This window comes from Xenopus laevis, chromosome 2S, assembly GCF_017654675.1.
Source record: "Xenopus laevis strain J_2021 chromosome 2S, Xenopus_laevis_v10.1, whole genome shotgun sequence".
NCBI classification, from domain to species: Eukaryota; Metazoa; Chordata; class Amphibia; order Anura; family Pipidae; genus Xenopus; species Xenopus laevis.
The window spans coordinates 86,855,169-86,878,653 of record NC_054374.1 but is presented as its reverse complement, the minus strand read 5'-3'; positions in this window follow the sequence as shown (position 1 = coordinate 86,878,653).

The following is a 23,485-nucleotide window of genomic DNA, read 5'->3' as shown; positions in this document are numbered from 1 at the left end:
GGTTTTCAAGTATGTCCTTATTTTATCCTTTTTTCTATTCCCTGTCATCAGTCCTGGGAGTGTACTCCTGTGTTTCTCCTGTGTTTCATTTTTGTGTAAACAAATTTAAATAAACTATCTATATAAAATATTTTTTCCAGTGCCAAAAATGAATTGTGTGTGTGTATGTATGTGTATATATATATATATATATTTATTTTTGAAACGTAAGTGGGGGCAGAGTGATCACAGGACTATCTTATTTCAGTCCTTCTGAAGTGGTGTCAGTGGGAGCTTATCTTGATACCTGCCTATTGTTCAATTGACAGGCTCAGCAGACAAGGCTCTATTTACATTACAGCAGCTTGTAGGAGGGAGGGGTAATGACATCACTCCAACTTGCAGTGCAGCAGTAAAGTGTGACTGAAGTTTATCAGAGCACAAGTCACATGACCTGAGGGCAGCTAGGAAATGTCAAAATGTCTAACCCCATGGCAAATTTTAAAATTAGATATAAAAAAATCCATTTCTTGTTTTGAAAAACAGATTTCAATGCAGGATTCTGCTGTAGTAGCACTATTAACTGATACATTTGTAAAAAACATTTTTTTCCACGACAGTATCCCTATAATTTAAAATGATGAAAGCAAATGGCAGACACGTGACACAATAGGAAATTTGAATGGAATTTAATAAAGTAAAAATTACAGCCCTTCCTAAATTTAGCAAAACTGAGAACAACTCAAAACTTTAAATTAAGTACAACCCCGCCCCCCCCGAAAAAATATAATATGCTATTAATTGCTTGCAGAACAATGCAAATCATAGCAATCTGTGCAAGCTGGGTGACTTTGCTATTCATTTAAAACAACTTTCAATCTCCATAAGGAATAGATTGTTAATACAATTTAAACTAGCAATAAATAATGCACCAAAATTAATAGATTTATGTTGCCATCTCATTTGCCTTTTCATTTTTAACTTGTTATATATGTCAGGGCTAAAGACGCTGATTCCTTTGCAAGAGATTTTACAATCCTTGTAAGTTCCATTTATAATGAAAGCAAGCTGTCTGGAAAGGTCAGTGAGAAGGGTAACAACATATAGTGTACTTTTAATGAAATATATTTTGCTATCATTTAATGATTTCTTGACAATCTGGATTGAAGTTAATTTGTAAAGCACTGCAATGAAATATAAACTAAGACATCACTCTTTCAGAGAATGATTTACATGGTGTATTGATTGTGAATTAGACCACAGACAAAACAAAGAGCAGCTTGATTTCCTAAAGAGAAAAGTGATCTTGAAAGGTTAATTTTGTTACCAAAATTAATAAGTGATATGATTACATCCTTGTACTTCCCTAATATTGGCCTCCAATGGGCTGTGAGATAACTACCATACTATAAACACAATATTTTGTTGCAAATGGGATACAATTAAACACATAAACATATAATAAGTGTACAATCAAGGCAGAGTTGGGCTGGGAATCCTAGTGTCCTCTAGAGAATCTGGCATTCAGAAACCATTTTCACAGCAATTAGATGTAGTTAAATTTTACAAGTGTTATACAGGCCTAAGTAAAAAAAGGTTGAAATGTTGGATTTTTCTTGGGCTGGAGTCCAAAATTGTAAGCAATTTTGGGCAGGGGTCGTCTATACCTCTTCGGTTATTAGTTCCCTTGTATCTAATACTGAATGTTCATGTATAAACCCATTTATTGTACAGACCTGCTGAATAGGATGGTGCTTTACAAATACATGCATAGTAAGGGAAAATGGAGGCGGAGATTTGGTTGGGGGTACTGTTAAGGACAGGGAAGACCACATGTTGTATTTACAATATTCTCATGCTGGTACCGGTATTAAATGTGTGTTTTCAAATGGAGTCTGACTGGTAAAATGGGAGAGTTGGTGTTGCTGGCACTAGAGGGGAAATATGATGTGGTTGTTGTTGCCAAAACATGGCTGAATGATTTGCATGCCTTGCAAGTGAATATCAGCAGCTATGCTCTGATTCAGAGGTACAGAGGCAATGGAAAAGGAGGAGGGTATGTCTGTTTGTTAGGTAGGATTTAAAAGCTAATAAAAAGCAGGAGGTGATGTTAGAAAATGAGGGAGCAAATTAATTGTAGCGGTGTGCTATAGATCCCCTAATATAAGTGAGGAGGAGGAGGCTAAGCTCTTGATGCAAATAGAAAAGGCTGCTAGCGTGGGGAAAGTAATTATAATGTGGGATTTTAATTACCCAGATATTGACTGGAGGAACAGTACTGCCGGGACAGTTAATAGAAACAAGTTTGTAAACTTGTTGCATGACAAATTTATTGCACAAGTTGTTGAAGAGCCAACCAGAAAACAGGCCATACTGGTCTACTGATCTCTAATGACCCAGAACGTATAGCAAATATGCAAGTAAATGCACCCCTGGGTAATACTAACCACTGTTGGCTCACCTCAAACTAGTCAGTGGCTGACTCAGCTATACATAAAGCTTTACTAAAAATGAATGTGAACAGGTGCAAGGGCCAGATGGAATACACCCTCGGGTACTAAGAGAGCTTAATTTGGGTTTAGACCGGCCTATACATGTGATTTTATCAGACTCCCTTTCATCTGGTATGGTACCTATGGATTGGAGAAAAGCTGAGGTAATTTCTATATTTAAAAAGGGATTACAATCTCAGCCTTGCAATTATGGGCCACTTGGTGGGCAAATTAGAAGGCTTGTTAAGGGATCTCATTCAAAATTTTGTAAATGGCATTATGAACTGTAATCAGCATGGCTTTATGAAGGATAGGTCATGTCAGACAAATCTGATGAGGCAAGTAAGATGCTGGATGGGGGGTAGTAGATCTATTCAGATTTTGCCAAAACTTTTGATACAGCGCCCCATAAACAACTGCTCTCTACACTAAGGGCTGTTGTGCTTAATGAGGATGTTTGCACATGGATAGGCAACTGCACTAGGCAAATCCATAATGGAAAAGGACCTTGGAGTCCTTGTAGATAAACTTGTCTGTAGCAAGCAATACATAGTAACATAGTAACATAGTAAGTAAGGTTGAAAAAAGACACATGTCCATCGAGTTCAACCTTTTTTTTTTTTATATTAACTACCTATCTGCCAGTTGATCCAGAGGAAGGCAAAAAACCCATCTGAAGCCTCTCCAATTTGCCTTAGAGGGGGAAAAATTCCTTCCTGACTCCATAATGGCAATCAGACTAGTCCCTGGATCAACTTGGATTATGAGCTATTTCCCATAACCCTGTATTCCCTTACTTGCTAAAAAGCTATCCAACCCCTTCTTAAAGCTATCTAATGTATCAGCCTGTACAACTGATTCAGGGAGAGAATTCCACATCTTCACGGCTGTCACTGTAAAAAAATCCTTCCGAATATTTAGGCGGAACCTCTTTTCTTCTAATCGGAATGGGTGACCTCGTGTCAGCTGGAAAGACCTACTGGTAAATAAAGCATTAGAGAGATTATTATATGATCTCCTTATATATTTATACATAGTCATCATATCACCCCTTAAGCGCCTCTTCTCCAGCATGAACATCCCCAATTTAGCCAGTCTTTCCTCATAGCTAAGATTTTCCATACCTTTTACCAGCTTAGTTGCCCTTCTCTGTACCCTCTCTAATACAATAATGTCCTGATGGAGACCAAAACTGTACGGCATATTCTAGATGGGGCCTTACAAGTGCTCTATACAGTGGAAGAATGACCCCCTCCTCCCTTGACTCTATGCCCCTTTTAATACAGCTCAAGACCTTATTTGCCCTTGATGCTGCTGACTGGCATTGCTTGCTACAGCCAAGTTTATCATCTACAAGGACTCCAATGTACTTTTCCATAATGGATTTGCCTAGTGCAGTCCTATTAAGGGTATAAGTGGCTTGGATATTTTTACATCCCAGGTGCATGACTTTACATTTATCAACATTGAATCTCATTTGCCACTTAGCTGCCCAGATTGCCAGTTTGTCAAGATCATGTTGCAAGGATGCCACATCCTGGATGGAATTAATTGGGCTGGATAATTTTGTGTCATCTGCAAACACTGATACATTACTTACAACACCCTCCCCTAAGTCATTAATGAACAAGTTAAAGAAAAGTGGACCCAATACTGAGCCCTGGGGGACCCCACTAAGAACCTTACTCCAAGTAGAGAATGTCCCATTAACAACCACCCTCTGTACCCGATCCTGTAGCCAGTTTCCTATCCACGTGCAAACGACTTCATTAAGCCCAACAGACCTTAGTTTAGAAAGCAGTCGTTTCTAGGGCACAATATCAAACGCTTTGGAAAATCCAAATAGATCACATCTACTGCCCCCCCACTGTTCAGAATCTTACTTACCACATCATAAAATGCAATCAAATTCATCTGATATGACCTATCCTTCATAAAACCATGCTAATTGCTGCTCATAATGCCATTCATTAGGACAAAATTTTGAATGTGATCCCTTAACAAGCCTTCAAATAATTTGCGCACCACAGATGTCAAGCTTACTGGCCTATAATTGCCAGGCTGAGATCGTAATCCCTTTTTAAATATTGGAATAACATCAGCTTTTCTCTAATCCATAGGCACCATACCAGATGACAGTGAATCTGAGAAAATCAGAAATAAGGGCTGGTCTAAAACTGAACTAAGCTCTCTTAGAACCCGGGGGTGTATGCCATCAGGCCCCGGAGCCTTGTTTACATTAATTTGTATTAAAGCTTTTTGAATCATATCCTGAGTCAGCCACTGACTAGATTGAGCTGAACCATTCGTGCAGTTATAAAGTGAGCCTGTGAACCCAGACTTCTCTATTGTAGAAAAGAACTGATTTAACACATTTGCCTTTTCTGTATCTGTTACAACCATACTGGTACCATTATTTAATGGAGCAACACTCTCAACCTGCATCTTTTTACTATTAATATATTTAAAAACTTTTTAGGGTTAGTTTTCACCTCCACCACAATTAACTCTTCATTTCTTTTCTTAGCCTTCCGGATTGCTGATTTACAACATTTATTACAGTGTTTATATTCATTAAATGCAGCTTTTGTCCCTACAGATTTGTCGTTTTTAAATTCCTTTTTTCTTCTTTCCCATTAACTTCTTTACTTCTGTATTAAGCCACACAGGATGATTCTTAGAGCTTCTACGTTTAGTCCTTAAGGGAATAAATTGAGAACAGTAATGATTTAATATCATTTTAAAGGACAACCATTTCTGTTCTGTGTTTTTAGCCAAAAACCTAATGCCCCAATCAATGCTCTGTAGGGCAGCCCTCAAGGCACTAAAATTAGCTTTTCCAAAATTCATGGTTTTTGTTGCCCCAGTATATTTTTGTTTTTTGCACCAGACTTTAAAAGATATAACATTATGGTCACTATTACCCAGGGGTTCAATGACTTGCACATTTGCTATAAGTTCTGGGTCATTTGAGATCACTAAATCAAGAATAGCATTTTTTCTGGTAGGCTCCTCAACAACCTGTGCTAAAAAATTGTCGTGCAATAAGTTTATAAACTTGTTCCCATTAACTGATCTAGCAGTACCGTTGCTCCAGTCAATATCTGGGTAATTAAAATCCCCCATTATCATTACTTTACCTAAACTAGCAGCCTTTTCTATTTGCATTAGGAGCTTAGTCTCTTTCTCCTCACTTACATTAGGGGGTCTATAGCATACTCCTACAATTAATTTGCTGGATTCTTTACAATTGGTGAAGAACTCCACCCATACGACTTCTGCCCCCTCATTTTCTAAAATAACCTCCTCCTTTATATGAGCTTTTAAATCCTGCCTAACATACAGACATACCCCTCCTCCTTTTCTATTGCCTCTATCCCTCCGAAACAAAGTATAGCCACTGATATTTACTGCCCAGTCATGCAACTCAATCAGCCATGTTTCGGCCACACCAATCACATCATATTTTCCTTCCAACACCAGCAGCTCCAGCTCTGGTGTTGCATTTGTAAACATACATTTAATACTGGTACCATATTGAACATATGACATGTGGTCCTCCCTATCCTTAACAGTACCCCCAGCCAAATCTCCTCCCCCATTTTCCCTTTCTTTGCCCACTATCTCATCTAACCTGTTTTCCACTGAATCTTTTACTGAACCCCCCCCACACCTAGTTTAAAATCTCCTCCAACCCTCTAGCCATCTTCTCTCCCAAAACAGCTGCACCATCATCACTGAGGTGCAGCCCATCCCTTGCAAAGAGCCTGTAGCCGACTGAAAAATCAGCCCAGTTCTCCAAAAACCCAAAACCCTCCTCCCTACACCAATCTTTCAGCCACACATTAATCTCCCTACGCTCCCGCTGTCTCCTTAGTGTTGCTTGTGGCTCAGGTAATATCTCTGAGAAAATTACCTTGGAAGTCCTCACCCTCAGCTTTGCACCTAGTTTTTTAAAATCATTTTTGAGGACTTCACCACCTACTCTAACTTTGTCATTGGTATCTATGTGTACCAAGACCGCTGGGTCTTCCCCAGCCCCTCCCAATAATCCGTCCACTCGTTCCACCACATGCCGAACCCTAGCACCAGGCAAGCAGCAGACTGTTCCGCATGTAGGGGCCTTGCGACAGATTACCCTATCCACCTTTCTAATAATTGAATCCCCTATAACTAGAACCTGCCTTTCCTTCCTTGCACTCCCCCCACCAGCCGTATTAGAGCCACTGCCTCCCGGGGTGCTCCGAGAGTCAGCCTGCTCCATACACGCCAGTTCGGAGTTTTCCTCCCCAGCATCTTCAGCCAAAACGAATACCATTATTCTTCCACTGTACAGAGCTCTAGTAAGGCTTCATCTGGAATATGACACTACAGAGGGTTCAGAGGAGGGCAACTAAGCTGATAAAAGGTAAGGAAAATCTCAGCCATGAGGAAAGACTGGACAAGTTGGGGTTGTTCACGCTGCATTTAGGCAGGTTATATATATATACTTAAAAGGTTAAACTTGATGGATGTTTGTCTATTTTCAATCTAACTTACTATGTTATTATAATTAATAAGAATAAGAATAAAATAGACTGGGCCCACTATAACATCCTCTAGTATTTTGGCACACAAGCTCAACCCTGAATACATTTTATCTGTATTTATATTTATACAGTACAGTGGAACATGGATTGATCAGGACAGTACATCTGCAGTGTATGTGACCGTGCAAGACATTTACATGCTCATGTGCTCCTTAACTCCATTTTATGACATCATATTTTTGGTAGGACACCAAACTAATAATAAACTAATATAACATAGAAAGAAACTGAGTCAAGAAAATGGACAATACCTTTCATTAAAACTACATTTTTTCCCTATTGTAAAAAAAATATAGGAAAATTACTTTTAAATAGTTTTATGGATGCTCTTAAATGTCTGATGAAAATACTGTCTGTGATGGGTAAATCTAAATTGGTTTTCATTTATATATGCTATTTCATGAAAACAGTATTGATTTAGATTCTGGCCAGGAATGGGACAAAAGAAAAATAAATACATTTATGGCATATTTGTTATGTCTTCATTTTGTTCGGACTACTGATTACCTCCCTGTTTTTTTAGGAATCACAGTTTTTTTAGAGAAAAACTAACTGTTAGCAAGGTTGGTCTGATCTTTTATGTATAGTGGCAGATTCTGAACATGCAGCATATTATGCACAGTTGACTAGTCCCCCATTGCCTCCTCTTGACTATATGTAGGAAGACCCTTGCCTAGTGCAGTTATAAGTATACAGTTAAATTGTATAATAACCATAGGACAAAATAAAGAATTTAGAATTAGGAGTAATTCTCTGTTGGCAAGACCATTTGTGCTTTATACACAGGAGTGCTATATAAGTAATATATGTGATGTAAACAGGTTACTCAACAATAAAGGAAATGCCATGTTGTCCTTGGGTAACCTTAATATCTACACGAGGAGTGTTATAATTGTTATGGCTGCTTAATCACTCTTTATTATATTGATATTTTTTAGCCATTGCGACTTTTGTTGTCCAGTATATGGGACACTGGAAAACACTTATATTTCCAATTACAGTCATTTCATTACTTTTTATTCTTGCAATCCTAACCACAATTGTTATATTCTAGATGCATTTAAAGGGAAATAATAAATACAGGATTTAGCATAGTATTCCCATTGTGAAATTCCTTTATGCAGATCATGCTAATACCACCTAATAATATGAAGATGTGCTAGTAAACAAAAACACATTTTAAAGTTTGCACAGTAAAGAAACGGAATGTTACATCCTGAACTTTGTTATGCTTATGAATTCCTTCCATCATGCAGCAAGCAATGAAAAAATTATTTAATTCAGTGACAAAGTACATATTGGTGTTTACGTGCAATAATAACCAGTGGGAATTATTTCTTCCTTTGGACATTTTTTTACCGCAGCATTGTGAAATATTACACTTATAATGTGTGTTTAAGAATTCCTAAAAGATTTCCTTTTCAGAAGCTGTGATGTCAAAATTAGCCCACTTTGCCATTTTAATTGCACATTTTTCATAGGTACAATGGAGAATTCAATGCAGGCTCAGTGCCAAAACTGAGCCCAGTACTAAAGGAACTTAACCCCCCAATTAAGAAAAGCCTCAACCTACTAACCTAGATTTCTCACCTATCAGTGCAGAGTAAGCGCAGCGGAGCTTGTGGGCGCCATCTTCCAGATCACCAGTCTTCATCTGTAATAGAGTGCCATATTGGCGCAATCGCAGTTGGAGCAGTCTTCAGGTTCATACCGACTGTGCATGCGCCAAAAGTGACGGAAATTGCAGAAGAGGACTCGAATTGCTAAATGGCTGTTTTAATTGAGACTACATTAAGTGGGGTTTCCGCCTAAAGAAGCTGCATACAGACAGTTGTAATGCCAGTAATACACTTCCAAGATATCTAAGCCCCCTCTCCATCCCCAGCCATCATAGTTTGCCTAGAGACCCTGGGTGGCCCAGAGCTGTACACAAATATGAACAGATGACTTTGCAATCTTTTAATGTAAATTCATTTTGCCTCATTGGTGTATATTATAAACTCTTACTCCCCCTTCCCAATGTGTTCATGGGAAAGTACACAGAGTCCAGCCAAGGTCCCATAAGTTTTTTTTCTGGTTTTAACTGGAGAACCTCATAGAGAGGTGAATGTTACTCTACAGTGTGATGATCAGGCTCTACAACAACTATGAGATGACCCATGAAGTCAACATGGAGAGGGAGCAAGGTGTTGACATAACATCCAAGCAGTTAAGGAGAGTAACTAAAAGGGAGCAAGTTAAAATAATCAAACAATATTCGTGTAGCTGGTTAGTTTGTATGTTCTAAAATCAATTTACCAGAAGACTCAAGAAAAACAAGAATCAAACTATGTATATGTAGGATTATGTAGAATATGCATTTAATTAAATTTTCTTTTATACTACAGATGCAAAATGTGTGCTTTTTTAATAATAAACAAGGTCACATAGTGGATTCTAGTTTGGTTGGACTTTTTTATTTTAAAAAAATCAGAAAAATCGGATTTTGATTAATAAGCTTCTTATTATACACAAGACTTCACTTGATATATTGTGGGACTATGGGTATTTCTTTATCTTAGCAGATGCATTATCGGTACATCATAATTTTTAAATTTGGCTAAATACCCAGGGTTGGAACTAGGGGTAAGCAGAAGAGGCAGCTATCTAGAATGTAACTGTGGGGGGGGGGGGGGTGGGTACAAGATAAAAAATTTACTGCATGATACAGTTGATTCCCATTCCGCTTAATCAGTACTGGAGAGGGGAATGAGTGTGGGGGGGGGGTCTGGGGTAGTGAGTGGAAGGGGGTCTCTTGTGGAAAGTAGGAAGTGGTAAGTGGAAGTTAGTGGAGGACAAGAAGAATTTGACCTATTGGCCCAGCTCTGCGAATCTTCCATAAAATATTTGCCAGAATACCAAAATGTACTCACTCGAATGGGAGGCTATTTATGGAAAAACTTGAACGTCTAACAATCGATCGAATAGGAAAGACTCGAAAATTCAAATCGAATTCAAATCTAATTTGAATCTAATTTGGATCAAGTTTTCCTACGAAAAAAAAACTTGAAAGTCAGGAAGACTATGAAAATCTTCAAATGGTTCAACGGACCTCTGCCATTGACTTCTACACAAACTGCTTTTAAATGGAGAATAGTGGAATTAGAACAGTTTCCAGGGTCGAGGTGTGATAAATCTCACATTCAATTTAAAATTCAAATTGGTGGTTTTAAATTAGAAATTGTGAGTTTTGACCAAAAAAACGATTTGAAAATTCAAATTCGAATTTACCATTTGAACCATAGTAAATCTCTCCCTAGGAAGCGGAACTAAACATACACTCTGCAACCTAAGATATTAGAATTATTTTCAGGATGAACTTTTATATCATCCTGGGTTATTATATATCTTACTTATCTGAATTCTTCTAATACATAGATTGTGGAAACATCCTTCATTTTTCTTTACCAGCAATAAGAATTCAATGGTCTGCATGGATTATTTAGAAATAACTAATGTCAAAATAAGCAAAAACAAGTAGTGCTTACAATGCAATGGCCGTCACTGGTGCTTGTGGACACTGCTGGGACCAGTCAATTCTAATACGCTCCATGAATCATTGCTGTCATAAACTGGAAAAATGTTTCTTTGCTTTATGCAGATTTAAATGAGTTCTACCAAGAATGGTGGTAGTCATTTATGAAGCTTAATGTGTGCTATTTGTTCTCTGCATGAAGATTGAGCCTAATTAACATTAATTATATCAATTTGGTGCTGATAATGACATTAGATGTGTCAGCCAATTATTCAGTGTGCTCCAGCAAATGAAATTATATATTAGTGTGATGACTATTCTGCAGCATTATGCTTGGAATGAAACTGACAGGTGCAAACCTAAGGTTAAAGGAAAACTACAGCCTAAACAGAAGGTGCACCTGTGTAAATGAGAGATTGCTTGAACATTTAGTGGAAAATTTGCTCATTAATGTCATTTGTAAGGATAGAATTATTTAAAGCAGAGAACCTTAACCATTTTCTCAGGGGACCCAAATAAAAAGTCAACAAATCAGCTTTGCGACCCAAAAATTGGTTTTGAAATTGTAGAAACATAGAACTAATGAGAACAAACAGAACAGAAAGCTGTGCACAAAGACTATTTCCTCTCAACCAGCTATAAACAGCAAATATCTTTAGTTCATTAAAAAGTACCTGTATTATTTTCCATAAATGTTTTCAATAACTACAATATATACGTGGGTTAGTTAAGGTGAATTCCTGAAAACTATATGTCAAACAAAATTATCATTATCAATGTTTACAGTCATGGGAAAAATGTTTTTTTTTCAAAATGAATCAGTTAATAGTGCTGCTTCAGCAGAATTCTGCACTGAAATCCATTTCTCAAAAGAGCAAACAGATTTTTTTATATTCAATTTTGAAATCTGACATGGGGCTAGACATATTGTCAATTTCCCAGCTGCCCCAAGTCATGTGACTTGTGCTCTGATAAACTTCAATCACTCTTTACTACTGTACTGCAAGTTGGAGTGATATCACCCCCTCCCCTTCCCCCCCCCAGCAGCCAATAAAAAGAACAATGAGAAGGTAACCAGATAACAGCTCCCTAACACAAGATAACAGCTGCCTGGTAGATCTAAGAACAACACTCAATAGTAAAAACCCATGTCCCACTGAGACACATTCAGTAACATTGAGATAGAAAAACAGCAGCCTGCCAGAAAGCATTTCTCTCCTAAAGTGCAGGCACAAGTCACATGACATGGGGCAGCTGGGAAATTGACATTATGTCTAGCCCCATGTCAGATTTCAAAAGTGAATATAAAAAAATCTGTTTTCTCTTTTGATAAATGGATTTCAGTACAAAATTCTGCTGGAGCAGCACTATTAACTTATTCATTTTGAAAAAAATTTTTTTTCCCATGACAGTATCCCTTTAACAAGAGCCCCAGTCCATGAACTAGCCACACAGCCTTACAGCATGATGGAACCTCCACCAAAGTTGACAGTAGGTAGCAGGTGTTTTTCTTGGAAAGTGGTGTTCTTTTTCCGCCATGCAAAGCACTTTTTGTTATGACCAAATAGCTCAGTTACATGCATTCATATTAGCAAAATTACAAAGGTTCCCACATTTTTGCACAGCCAGTTTTTCCACATTTAATTTAATTTCATACAACTGAATACTGCTTCACTAAAAATCTTTGTTCAGAAAACACCCCAGTACAAAACGTTTTCATATGACTGTATATATATATATATATATTATATATATATATATATATATATATATATACAAGATTCCTCTGCACTCAACCCATTATCAATATATTTAAGACAGAGACATTTTGTGCATACTGCTACTGAAAAATGCCTTACCCTTTAAACAAAACAGGGATTGTTTGTCCATATATTGCAATATATTTAAGCTGGCCAACTACGTCAAAGTCATCCCATATCTGGCCAGTCCTATGCTCAATTTTATCTGATTCATTAAGAATTCTATTGCTTCATTATACATTTTACAAAGGGACTTGGTTTTACCTGCAACTTAACTTGCTGCTTTCAAAGTAAACCTCCATACTTGGCTGCCCTTTTATTAGACACCAGTGGGATCACCTGACTATAGTTGGAGAGGGTGGGAGCTACAACATGGAGCTGGTCACTGCTCTTGTAGAACTATAACAAACAAAGGAAAGTTGTGCTCACCACTAGTTTTTAAAATCATTAGGCGGGGTGCAATGAGGGTGTGACCACAAAATACATATAGACAAATACAAGATTCCTCTGCACTCAACCCATTATCAATATATTTAAGACAGAGACATTTTGTGCATACTGCTACTGAAAAATGCCTTACCCTTTAAACAAAACAGGGATTGTTTGTCCATATATTGCAATATATTTAAGCTGGCCAACTACGTCAAAGTCATCCCATATCTGGCCAGTCCTATGCTCAATTTTCATCTGATTCATTAAGAATTCTATGGTTTAATTATACATTTTATAAAAGGGACGAATACGTTTTACCTGCAACTAAATTATTATGCAGGAGGCTAAGAGGGGTTCCCAAAAGTTTTCATATGACTGTATATATATATATATATATATATATATATATATATATATATATATATATATATATATATATATTGTGGTAGAGTGACCAGGAAAAGGTGGAAAAAGGTCACTCTAGCCTGTAATTTCTCCCCAGGTACTGAGAGAGGCTCCAGGAAGGGAGTTATTAAACAGAGAATCAGCGCTCTGTTTCAAGACTTTAGTAGCCAGGGACTCCATTCCGCAGATCCAGTCCAGAGATTGGAGTTCACCTTCCACAGGAAAGCTGTCCTGTGGAAAGACTATTTAAAGTTGATTGGAATAGGAGAGGGTGTCTCTCAACAGGGCACAGCAGGTAGGAGACCTGGCTGTGTAAGGAACTCCCAGAGGAGCTGGGAGTGCTGCCTGTTACTGCAAGAAGCAGAGGGAGCCCGTGACTCTCACAGAGAGTATTGTGAAGGGAGTGAGGAAGCCAGGAGGCTGAATAACCACGGCAGGAAGGAAGTCCTGTGAGTACAGGGGTGAGCCAAACTATTTCTTGTGCTGGTTGTCCACAAGGGGCCCAGTCTAGTCAGGGACTGCTTCAAAGTGTGAAGGTAGTGCCCAGTGGGCTAGGTTTTATTTTTATGATTTATATTGTATATTGTATCCTGAAAATGGTCACCCCTGTGCATTATTAACGGGGTGTGTTAAAAAGTTGGGAAATAAACCTGTGTTTTCCTTGAAGAAGCTGTGTGTCCCTGTCTTTCTGCTCCTTTCTCCTATGCTGCCTGCTCGCCATTGACTAATCCCCCCTAAAAGTTACGTGTTCAAGCCGCCAGCTTGTCACAATATATATATATATATATATATATATATATAGCAGTATCAATAATCTTCTTTCCTGACAGCAATTTAAACTTTACAGATTTTGAGTGTTTTTACTAAAACTCTTTATCAGAAATAAAGAAAGACCTTCATTTACTCTTGTTGTAGAACTACAAGTTCCACCAGTCCAACAAACAATATGTAGGATGTATTTCAACATCTGGCTGTTATATAGCAACATGGAAAAACATTTGGACAAGTCTAATAGCTTATAGTATGGTTGTAGTTCTGGAGGCCCACAGGCCAGCCGTGATTTTTCAAAAGGTTTTTATGGCCCTCAGGAGATGAACAACATTCACTACAGTGTTTAGGTCAATGCATATGCTTTTCTATACATGTGCCTAGGTGCATGGAAGGCCTGTATTTTACACACTTGGTGCAAAGGATGTTCAACCCACAAAAAATGAAAAGCTAAACATTTTGTGGAACTTACCTCCCTTCATCAGAACTCCCAAGCCAGACATCCTTGTGAAAACCTTTGTTGGATAGTGTGTGCAAGAACTACACAGTATTGCAGAGCTGAGTGCTTACAACAAATAATATACAGACATAAATACAGCAAAGTTCATTCTCTGCAACTGGGTTAAAACAACAGAGCTGTTCTGATTCCCTCCCTAGAAGGCTGCCAACTTACTGAGCAGAGTGTTTGGTCAGAAAAACAAGTTATTAAAAAAAAATATTTCTGCACTGTACATATATTTCTAGTATTTTAAAATCCGTTCAAGGATTTTTGCTACCTTATTTTTTTTCTTTTTATCTTTCTATTGGAAATATTCAATATTCAAATACTCAAGTTATTTCGTATTTCTTCTCCCCCGGCTACTATTGCTTTGTACCAGTTCTTGTTTCAACGTTACCTAAACTTCTATTGTCTCATGTTGTCTATCATTGTCTATCATGTTCAGCTCTCATAGGGGCAAATTTACTTAGGTCCAATGTTTTGCCATACTTTTCGCAATTATGTCAGATGTTAATTACTATGACTACCTTTATACCTGCTAAGTTCTCCTTGAAGTGGCAATGGTGGTTGGAATAGGGGAGCCTGGAGAGGGCCTGGAGAGGGAGGGGCCCACAAAGGCAGGACCCCTTGGTTTTTTCCAGAACTGTCGGACCCTGTTCAGGCATATTCTCCACCAATATAATCAATTACTGGAATAGGCCTGAAATCACTGGAAAATGTATTTTTGAAAAACTCTTGTTATTATTCATTAGAATCTTTAATCTGAATTTACTGTGCTGCATTGCTCTCCTTAAAACAGATGTGTTCAGACTTTTTGGATTCAATCTCCCCTTTTGAGATCCAACATTTGCTCAGGCCTCACTGCAGTTCATAACAATGTTACAGATTAAAATACAAACAATGGTATACTATAGTAAAAAGTTTTAGATAACAGCATATAACCATTCAACCATCAGCCATGCAAACTTGGCTCCACTACCCCTTCATTGGGCCATTGTGAATTTGGAAACTACTTCATTGAAGAACACTCAACAAAGAATTAGGCTACAAATGTTAATACACATGTTTTGGGCCTCTCTATAGATGCCTATAGTAACTTAAAAGGATGGTGCTGCTCTGCACATCTTTGAAGACATAGATCATTACAGTTATAGGGTTACGGCATCTCTGGGTAAGTAGAATAAGTATTGAACATAAAAAATTAACATTCCAAACCATATTAATTTTGTGGCTTTAGTTCTCTGAACACTTGAATGTTTATATCCAAACTGGAGCCTCCATATGATGCTTGCTTCATGAAGCTTCAGAATATAAAAATTAACAGCACATTCAGTACTTTTCTTAAAAGGGAGAGGCATCAGTTTTGTTGAACTATGCCTAAAAAATAATAATGCAACCGACTGTGTTATACTTTACCAAGAATAGTTTCTCATAGCAGCATTTGCACCATTGGGGTAGGAGTAGGAATTAGCTTCTCTTCTTGCTGTCATTTATATACATATTCCTATCACTTCAGCATCCTCATTCCAGTCTCTTGCGTTTTATGCTTTTTACAATCTCTCTGTAGATGTTCTTGACTTCCTCTCTGGCACCTTCTCTGACTTTGAAACTTGTCTCTTTTCCATCCTTTGCACTACACAACAATAATGCAATATTGGCTTGCCATTTTCTCCATCAATCTGCTCTTCTTGGAACTTCAACAGATACATCACCCCATAAGGATGGGGAGGGGGGGGGCAGGCAAGTACCACTCTGCCTTCCTCCACCTTGTTTTGGCCCATCTAAATCTCACAGTTTTCCACTCTGAGCCTATTCCTACGAAACTGGCTAACTCTTTGCTGTATGGTGGCTTGATCAGTCCTAACACCTCAGATACCTGAGATCATATTTGACCACCAATATTTAAGCAGTCGATCTGTTATTCCTCTTCATATTCATGGAGTGCACCTCTTCCTGCTGACCAATACATTTTTACGTATGTTCCAGAGGAAATACACTTTTAGTTCTCACCATATAAATGCTGTGTTTATTAAACTTTCCATCAGAGCCCACATCATTAATTTCTAATCAGCTTTGGGTATAACAAATCCCCCAACAATCTTCTCTAACAAAAAAGTAATGAAAAAAATTATTTTCTTCCAGTTCTTTGTAACAGTTGCAGGTCTCTAAAGTGTTCAGGTGCAGAGCAAAGTACTCTGAGCAATGTCATTTTAGTATTTTGCATTCTCAAGTTTCCATGGATACAGGTATAAATTTGTACAGCAGTATTTAATATCCCATAGAAGGGAATATGTATGTAGTGTCAGTGAAGTTCACCACTACTAACATCAGTGTTAGTACACAACAAAGCATAATAGATACTTTCCTCTCAGCCTACAAAAAAAATATAAATCGTATAATAACTCCTGCCATCTTGGTGCTACCTACACAATTGCTGAATTCTCTCTCTACAACTTTTCAAATGACAATGTTCTTATGAAGAAGCTGTAAGCTGTCTCAGTGGAATGAAATACCTGCCTCATTTGTTCCTTCCAAAACACTTCCGCTTCCAGGACCCACCACCAAGATTTTCCAGACAGGAAAAAATATATTATACTATGTTTAACAACCACCTGTTTTTACATCTCCACTAAGGAGAAATTAAAGGCAAACATGCTGTGATGGTACCTGGAGGTATCCCTGCAGCCTCCTCTTCTGCACGCCTCTTCTGTTTGACGTGCATGCAGCGCACCTGTTTATATTCAACATGCCATGTTGGATGTCAGTGCAATTGGCGCAAAATTCAAATATATAAAGGCTTCTTGTCCATTTTTTCGTTGCCCAATGTATGTCTATTCTAGATAGTTTCTGGGTGCGCTTCTAGATTCTTTGTTCCTTGACCTCTGCTTGTCCTTGACATCTGCTGTATTGCTGCCTGAACCAAGCTCGGCCTGTTATTGACTAGTCTTCTGATTCTATACTGTGCTGCTTGACTGGTTATTGACCTCGGCCTGTTCCACAACTACGCTTACGCCTTTCCCGTTCCTATTGTCACATGTTCTGGTTCCCTTGCCTGCCCAGAACCCTCACCTTGGTCCTCTCACCTGGCAGCATCCAAACAGCGAAGGGCTATTTTCCGAAGTGAAAGGCAACTGTTATAGAAGTGTGGAAGTGTGAGCCGTGACCGGGACCTTGGTGTTTATTCTGGGTTTTGGGATATCGAATGTAACACATGCCTTTTCTCACAATGCATTACTTTCGTCACTTGTTTAAAGGGTATATATTGTCAAAAATGAAAATCCCCCTTTGCCTTTGGGGAATAAATAGAAGCCTTTTTAAAATTGCAATTAATTATTTTTTATTAGCCGGTTTTGAGTTGCTTTTCAGTTTTGAGTTGAGCACAATCAGTTCCCCCATATACCAGCTCTTTCAGCAGCACCCCTAACCTTCACGGCCCATGGCAGTCTCTGCTGCTTGGCCCGCCTTCCAATGAAAAACAAATAGGCAATCTTGTTTGCAGACGCCTGCTCGATGTGCCTCACCGTCACTTGACTACCTACTTGTTTTTTCATTGGTAGCCAGGCGGGACTAGGAGAAGAGGCAGACGGGCCAAGCAGCAGAGACGGCCACGGGCAGTGAAAGTTTTGTGCGCTGCTGAAAGAGCAGGTATTTGGGGGAATTGATTGCGCTCAACTCAAAACTGAAACGCAACTCAAAACCGGCTAATAAAAAACAATTAATTGCAATTTGAAAAAGACTTCTATTCATTCCCCAAAGGCAAAGGGGGATTTACATTTTTGACCATACACCCCTTTAAACTGTTAATAAATTAACTTGGTCTAATGGATCTGTGAAAATGACCACAAACCTATACTACAGGAGTCAACGATTAACATTCTCAGTGATAACCTGACCCCAGCATGGGCAAAGAAAGAACCGGACAGATGAAGCTGATTGAAAATAACTGCAGCATTATGCATTTAGTGTAGATTATGATGGTTTACAGGAAAGACCTGAATGTAGATCCCCTGCAAGGCCACCTATCTACTATTACACTGTAAGGGGCAGATTTATCAAGGATCGAAAATCCTTCGAATTCGAATATCAAATTCGAAGGATTTACCTCAAAATCTTCGATTGAACAATCGAATAAAGATCTAATGATTTGAAACGATCGATCGAAGGATTTCTATTCAATAAAAAAAAACGTAGAAAAGTGCTGGGGAAGGTCCCCATAGGTCAGACTGCACCTCGGTAGGTTTAAAGTGGTATGAAGTCAAAGTATTTTTTAAAGAGACAGTACTTCGATTATCAAAGATTTTTACTTCGAATCGTTCAATCATTCGATTCGATCGAATTTGACCAATGGTCGAAGTTCCCAAAAAAATACTTCGAAATTCGAATGTTTTTACATTCAAATTATTCACTCGAGCTTAGTAAATCTGCCCGATAGAGTATGGTTTAATCTGCCATTCCCTATTTCCATAAGCAGTTAGCCTCCCATCCACTTAGACTTTAAGCAGAGACCTCCTTCCCACTGTGTCTCTTACCACACAGCACTTAAGCTCTTTGTCCTGATATGAATTTGGTGTAAATTTAATGTGATTTGTCTTTCCTGTGCATACTTTTATACATATATTGTACTTTTGTGCATTGTACATTGCTGCGGCTCGTTACAAGTTATACATACATACGTGTTGATCCAAAATATGGAAAGACACATTATCTGGAAAACCCCAAGCATTCTGGATGATAAATCCCATACTTAGAGAAAATTAATTTGCCACATATTGGCATCTGTTCTCCACTGACAAGTGATTTATTGTTCTGCAATAAAAATGTATGTCATTAAGATAAAATATTTTATAGTGTCCTCTCCTCACAATTCTTTATTTCAAAAAGCCAAAACAAGACTTCCGTCCAGATGGACATTATCATTTTAATTACATGTAACATCATTGGAACTGCATTAAAAAATATTCTGGAACACAATGTATTACGGAAAATATTGTAGAGATAAAAACGAGATGGCTTGGATCAAAGGGAAGTATTTTTAACATTTGTTGGTTTCTTGTATGTTGCCATAGTGATATGTAATTCTGTTTTTAAACATCATTGTTTATTTTCACATAGAAGATAAATCTATGATACATCCTGTATTAACAGGGCCCCATGCCCTATAACCCATAGCAACCAATCAGATGTTTGCTTTGCAGTAAATACTGGCTGCTTATTAGTTGTTGTGTTACTAGAACTGACACAGACGTTGCACTTATTATATTAGCTCCATATGTGAAAACAACTGGAGAATTTATAGTCAACTTGGTCTCAAAGGTAAAAAGGTAATACCGTGAGGAAAAAAAATGCAGTTTAGAAATAGAGACTTTTGTACATTATGATGCACTCTAAAACTCTGTCCCTTCCCCACCCCAAAAATGTAACCCACTATTAAAGAGTAGTATAACAATATTGAGAAAATAAGAAGTAAAATTAGCCAAAAGAAATAACCAAACAAAAGTATACTGTGACCTAAATGAAATAAAGTAACCAAGGAAAATAACTAGATATGAATATTCTGAACTATTAATGCTTTGCTGCCACTTTTTTTTATTGTAACCTCCCTCTCCCCAAAAAAACTAATTGTATTATTAAAAATCTAACATATGCCCATCTTATGTGAATCTATGAGAAAACATTTTTCTAGAGTCCAAGGAAATGTTTTAATATACTTACTAGTCCTTTACAAATGACCACTGACCACCACACAGAGGAAGGGACAAGGCAAGATTATGGATATTAAGTAGTGCCTTAAGGTGGCCATAGACGCAAAGATCCGCTCGTTTGGTGACATCGCCAAACGAGCCGATCTTTCCCCGATATGCCACTAACAGGGATGGCTATATCGGGGGTAATCTGAACATTCGGCCCTATGGCCGAACGATCGGATTACGATGAGAGCGCAATGGGCTCCGAAAAATGTCGGGACTCTCCACACACGGTCCGAAAATCGTATGAATCCTCGATTCGTACGATAGGATCTTTGCGTCTATGGCCAGCTTTACACTTGTTGTTTGAAGCAAAATGCTTTAATCAGGAACACCCTGTCTTAGAAACCCCTCAATACAGGAATATGAGGTTGCTGCCAACTCAATTCAGCTGCAGTTTAAATAACTCAGGAGGGAAATATACAGTGAGGTTATGAAAAATACTAAATCTATCAAACAGATGAGTAGGGCTAAGTTAAGTAAAATAATGAACAAGCCATAGCCATGGAAACTATAAAAAAAAGTATTAGGTTAGAAAAAAAGATTGGAGAACATGGGTCCAGGCCACAATAACAATATCTCAAGGCTGAATGTTCCAGAATAGATGAGATAAAACAAAAAAATAATAAACAGGATGAAAAAAAATCAAGAACAATTTGAGTGTGGACTCAAATACAGTGTAATTTTACAGGGTGGTTTTGATGATGCTGTCACCCTTCAGAATCATCAACCTGATCTCCATTTTACTGAGGTGTCTTCTAGGTTAAGTCTTTTCCCTCCTATGGTAGTCATGTGGCACTTATTTAATTCCTGTAATAACAACACATAGAGCATGACTGGATGCCATACTCTACCTTTTGCCTATAGATGCACAAACCTATCCTTCAGCACTGTCCAAATGTTTTTATATTTACCCCATTTACTACAGTGCCTGTTCTGTATAGTATCTGCACGATTACACAAGGCTGAACTGAACTGTAATTGCCAATTACAATAAATGCAATATATATTCAAGAATATGTTGTTGGTCATCCAATTGTTTTATTGTGCTGCAAAGAACTTACCCTTGTATTTTGAATTAGATACATAAAACAGTATATTACAGTGGTTAATCAGTCGGGTTCCTTTCTGGATTAGCCCATGTATGTCCACCTTTACACACTAGCATATAGTACCACACAGAAGGAACCAAAATCTCAGAACAAATTCTGACTTTCAGCAGATTTGGCTGCAAATTTGTAGACTTCTGCAACCACTTCCTCCTCCACCCCTGCTAATGGGCCTATTTAAAAGAAACAGAACTATTAGGAGCATGTCACATTTAAGTTCCCTTTGCAGATGACCTGTCTCTCAACTTTCTCCGACATTGTAAGTTAATTGGAAAAAAACATCTCTGTAGTGATTTATGATGCTTCAAGTAGCTGTTGTGAGGGTGAATTTTGCATGTGCTGTGAAACATGTATGGTGCCAAAATGAAAGAACAAGTCTGATAACCGTTCAAATTCAATATTTTCAGGTTACTCTTGGATCCATACAGTGCCTATTGTTTACTGGCAATGCATTGCATTAATCAAAAGAAGTCATGAAAAGGGTAAAGTAGATTGTAATCCCCAAGAGAGTATCAAAATCCTTAATCTCAGAGTGACCAGGATCAAGCCATAGTCACATTAACAAGTTGTATCAGCACTATACTTTACAGATTTCTTGCTCCACAAAAGGATTTATATATTTCAGTTCTCATAGTGACCCCTAGTGGCAAATAATATAAAATATATTTAAAACTTGAATCCAGTCCCAACATAAGAATCTGTTTTGCATACATCATCCTTAACACCCTCTTGTCATACTATATTGAACAATACTTTTTTTTTGTTAATCTATTAAGTCCTACCCCCTCAGAAGCCATGTTCCAATATATTGCACTGATGAGATCTGACAAGATTGAAACAAGTTTGGATATGCAGTACGGCTCTAAACCATTAGGCTGTATCTGTGCTATAAACCAGTGGTTCTGGATGCAAAGCTGGCTAAAGGGACATAAATGAGTGATTTGCACGTCTCTGCCCAAGATGCCTTATGGGAGAATTAAGACTCTCATTTTTGGTATCTAGGCAGTGCTGTGTGTATGGCATGAGACAAGTAAATACCTTCTGATTTCAGGCTTCACTTTGCTTATACTCTGGCACAAGCAGTCTAACTGTGCATGTAAATATTTTAAAAGGATCCTCTAGATATACCTTTATCAACATATTAAAATGCATGTAAAGGCAAAAAAAATAAAATCCAATTTTTACTTTCTTTAATGAAAAAGAAACCTATCTCCAATTAAAAAATGTGTACCGTTTTTATAAGAAACCTGACTGAATGCAGTTAAATTATCCCTTCATTTACTGTTGTGGATAGAAATTGTCAGCAGGCCCCTAACTGCTCTGCAGGGAAACAATTATACTTATGAACAGCAGGGGGAGCCCCCGCCTTACTTAACAGCCATGCAGAACTCAAGCAGCTTTGTTTGTCGGCGACTGTGTAACAATTTGTATTGAATTTTATTTTTGCCTTTATAGCCCCTTTACTGTTTCCAACTCCAGCTGCAGGGACAAAGATCATGGAGGCAGATTTAAACAAATAAACTGGGATTCTATAAGGAAGATTATTTTGCTGCAGCCACTGGTTCTGCAGAGTTGGAGAAAGTTTGTATTAAACAATACAAAAACTATAAAATCCACATTAGATTACATGACAATGCAGGACCCAGTGCAGTCTGCATATTCTAATTATTAATCAGTCTTGCTGTATCAGCTTCTGGTAGATATTATTTGACTTGTGCTGTTTTGATAATTTATGACGATCCCTAAGCAGCCCAGACCACACTGAGAATGTGCACGTTACAAGATGGTGACCCCTGTGGCCAACTTGGAAAGCATAAATCATTTGTTTGATTAGGCTTGTGGTGCAGTAAGTTTATGTTTAGAATACAAAATACAGCATTTCTAGCCTTATTCTATTTTAGACTTTTCTTCCACTTTAAAGGCATGAAAACATTTTGTGAAAATATCACCTTAAAGATCAGATATTGTTCACCTATACTGTATATTAATTTATTTTAGTTGCTTCATTAAACCTCATGCCTCTCCCCTTCTTTCAACTCTCCAATATATTTTGTTCAGCTTTCCCAGCCTTATAATGCACTCTTTTCTTCTCTTTCTTTCTTCTCTTCTTCCAAGCTCTTCTTCAGTCACTCTTCAACAGCTCTGCGATATTTCTTCTGCCATCCACCTCTATCACGATCATGAGGTTTTGCCA